Raw genomic sequence first — 3,886 nt, forward strand, 5'->3', positions numbered from 1 at the left:
TAACGGGATGCATCTCCCAAATGCGTCACGTTGTTATAATATTATACGCCGCACCATGGCGCCCTTTTTTGTTTAGCTGCTGCGTCACAAAAGTCACGCAAGAACGGCGCAAAAGAGCCGCAAGGGCTTAAATCTGCCCCTTCCTTTGTAACCCTGACAATAAGAAAAATAGTGGCGGTGGATTGATAGTTTGACTATTTAAATGACTGGTAATGTAGCAGGCAACTGTTAGTGTTGTCACTGATCTGACTGAAATCACAATGGAGTTTGTCTGTCACTTTGCGTCTTGCCTGCGGACTGCTGCCTGCCAGTCCTAGGTGAACGTTTCAGTACTTTGTTTAGTGAGTTACGTGACTTTCGAAGTCACAGGTCCGCAAATAAATAAAAAGTAACCATAATCAATATAATTTCGCGGAAATATTTTGTTATTGTTCTTTTGAAATGTTTGATTTGGTTGACATTGACAAGCAACAATCATCCATGTTTTCTGTTCTTTCTTTCATGTTGTACGTCAGCTCCCCCCAGGGGCGAGAGGAGGACACAGGAGCAGCAGGCGGCGGATGCTGTTCATCAACAGGGCCAGGATCGGGCAGGCGAGGGCTCCTCTGCTGGCCCCAGTAAGTTTTCATTTTAGACTAGTACCTATTTTTCCTAGCGTTCCTCATTTGAATTTTTTCAAAATTGTCTTTGCTCTTCTTGTAGACTGTATCTAAATTCTTATCCTGCCTCTACTATGACTCCCTGTGGTATTACTAGATTATTCTTATTAGTCTGTCTGTGTAGCTAACTAAGATTGCACGGTTGGCGAAACTCCCATGATTCTAGTCAGCAATAGCTCTATCAACTTAGTGCAGTCCTCTGGGATTGTCCATAATGTCTTTTGAAGTGTTCTATCTGGACTCATGCTTGCAAAAATTGCAAAACCTTTCGTTCAGTCACTCTAGTCTGGAGGACCAAAAAACACAGATTGTATTTAAATTTAAAAGCTTTATTAAAAGTAAACACATTTATTAAAATGAAGTCATAATAAAACTAAACGTTTAACTGATAATGGAAAAGTGGTTAGTGCTGACGATTAATTGAAGACATTTCTTGTGGTCGAGCCGAGCTCTCACCTGGTTTCAACTTGATCTTGTTGTTAGAAGTCCATCTTCTGTCTGTGTGGAGAAAAATGGTGCGTGTTAAAAAATCAGCCTTCATCAGTTGTGCCAAAAAGTGCAGCAAGACAACCTTCCCTGGAAAAAGGGACATTTTTTTTAACTTTAACGTAGACAGTCACAAATTACATTGTTTTCACATGTCTTCATTCCTAGACCAAATACTAGTGACTAGTGAGTGCTTTATTCTAAGATTCTTAAATGTACTTTGTAGGTGGAACATCTGGTGGCGGGGCCAGTGTGGTGGTGGTGCTCGACACGGAGGCGGAGGGCAATTCATCATCAGGGGAGGAGGCGGCGGCGCCGGATGTGAGAGTTGAGACGGTGGTGGCGGCCAGAGGTAAGCTCTTATATATTCCTTACTTATTGAGATTGAAGACTAGCTGGGAAGGCAAGAATATGAGATGCATGGCTGGGTGAATGATGAAGCAATGATGGGTGGAAGGACAACAGCCTGGGTGGGTGACACAGAAACTGTATGTGTCCATATACCTGGATCATGCTACTATCTGACTCTTAGATAGCATATGTGTATCTAGAGCAGGGGTACTCCTAGTACGGCCCGCGGGCCGGTGGTGGCCCGGCAAGCCTTCGTTGGCGGTGCGCTGACCTTGCAGACAATCACTGCTCCCCCGGCCCCCACAGAGCAGAGGCTTTTTTGTATTTCACCTGTTAGCGCCCCTGCATCTCCACTCTGACAATCACTGCTCCCCCGGCCCCCACAGAGCAGAGTGGAGATGCAAGGCCACAAAGAGGTGAAATAGAACTAAGCCTCTGCTCTGTGGGGCCGGGCAAGCAGTGATTGTCAGGGTGGAGAAGCAGGGGCGCTAAAACAAACAAAGCCTCAATAATATGTTAATGGTCTTTTAAAGACCTGTTAAGTACTTTGGTGTTGTTGTCTGTGTGTGCGCGTTGAGGAAGCGGTCTCAACCCGGGCTGAAGGCTGACACAGATAGACACACACACAGTGAGATGACAGAGGGAGAGGGAGGGCAGGAGGGAGAGAGAGATGGAGGGAGGGCAGGAGGGACAGCAGGAGGGAGAGAGATGTATGTAAATGCTGGGTCTGGTGGCTCAGTGGATGAGGGCATCTGCTGCAGGGACCTGTGTGCAACCTCATGGTCACAAGTTATCGTTTTGCTTTAGCCCCGCCCCCTCTGACTCCGCCCCCACCAGTGCGGCCCTCGGCCCCAAACTACACTGTAAATGTAGCCCCTGAGAGAAAGTTTGTGAGTACCCATGATCTAGAGAGAGTAGACGGTCAGTGGATGAACTAAGTGTAACTTTGAAGAGCATGTAACACTAACACTGCACCCGCACGTCCGTTCCAGTGTAGGAAAGGCAAGGAAAAGAACTTTTAATTTTGTCCAAATACTACCATAAATAGTAGCAGTAGTTTGTATTGCAAGCACTGCATAGATCCGGTTATTATGGTGGCCACTCCCTACCTCTCTTAATAAGTTTAGTAGTACTCAGTCATTCATGTGTGGATGTATCACTGCCTGTCACTCAATAAAAAGCAAAGCACCTAAAGTCATCCCATATATAAGCAAAAACATCCCATGTGAAGTGATAGATAATCAGATTATTTATCTTCTTCAATTTTCCATTTCTAGTACTCATTTCCACTGTAGGGTGAAAGTTAAATTAATTAAGCAGTAGCCCTTGAGTTGTAACAGAGTATTCTCAGTGCCACCCGTAATAGAAAAGTAAGAGATTCACCACCTGCATGTACTGGACGGGTACAGTAACGCAACGGCAACGCAAGTCTAGGTCACTCCTCATGGCGTGCGTCTCTTTTTCTCGGGTGCAAGTTTACCGCGCTGGCATTATGCCGGCTTGCAGAAAATAACGTACCAATTTTCCAAAACAAGAGACAAGAAGAAGAATAAGACTGGTGTACTTTCATAGTCGACTCCAATGGAAGTCCACAGTGCTCATAGAATTTGTTCCTTAAACTCCCACTAATGTTAGAGCAAGGATGAAGAAGTGTGAGGTTAGATAGATACTGGCCTCAATAGTTATGTAATGCGCTTGCAAGTTGCTAGTTGTACTGCAGCACACATTTCTGCTGAATGATTGAGTTAATCTTAAAGAGCATTGGTTACAGACTATGTCTTTCTTTCTTCATATAGGTTCTCCTTCCAAACGAACAAGGAGGAAGGAGCTGGCTAGAGCGGCCCGGCAACGGAGAATCGAGGCCACTGTTGCGGAATATCGGCGGCTGGTGGCCCTGGAGGACGTGGAAAGTGTGCGGTCGACAACAACGACAACGTCGTCCTCCGTGGCCTCACCGGCTGCCACCGTGACCCAGCACAGTGGTCCACCGAGACTGAGCCGGGCTGCCAAAGGCAAACGCCACCCCCGAGCAGCAAGGCCAACAGCTGCTTCTCACAGGCCTTGCACCTGCAAGGCAGTGAAGGCACGCCTGCGCCGCACCACCCTGATGGTGTCCCGCCTTCAGCAGGAGCTCGCCTTGCTCCGCGAGGAGCATGATGCCCTGGCCCAAAAAGTGAACAGCATCCACCCATAGTGTCCCTTGCCCCTTTTTTAGAGACTTTTGGGGGGTGGGAATTGGGAGTTGGGTTTTTGGGGACTTTTGAAGGACAATCGTTGGGGTTAGGGAGGGTCTTGCGGGAGATTATTTTGTTAGGGATATAAATATACTTTTTCAAACTTTATCTGAGCATACCTGTTTTTTACTGCTTGCCTGGTGGGTGGGGGTTTAA

General features: G+C 46.7%; 1 long non-coding RNA gene across 1 annotated transcript; it reads left to right on the forward strand.

The window, feature by feature from the left end:
- The first annotated feature begins 518 nt into the window (after positions 1 to 518).
- On the forward strand, positions 519 to 3,625 carry LOC147712103 (uncharacterized). Its single transcript, XR_015295738.1, has 3 exons — positions 519 to 617; positions 1,372 to 1,497; positions 3,293 to 3,625. It is a non-coding gene; the product is annotated as an uncharacterized LOC147712103 (long non-coding RNA).
- The last annotated feature ends 261 nt before the right edge of the window (positions 3,626 to 3,886 follow it).

The sequence above is a fragment of the Lissotriton vulgaris genome, chromosome 5 (genome assembly GCF_964263255.1).
Source record: "Lissotriton vulgaris chromosome 5, aLisVul1.2, whole genome shotgun sequence".
In the NCBI taxonomy this organism is placed as follows: domain Eukaryota; kingdom Metazoa; phylum Chordata; class Amphibia; order Caudata; family Salamandridae; genus Lissotriton; species Lissotriton vulgaris.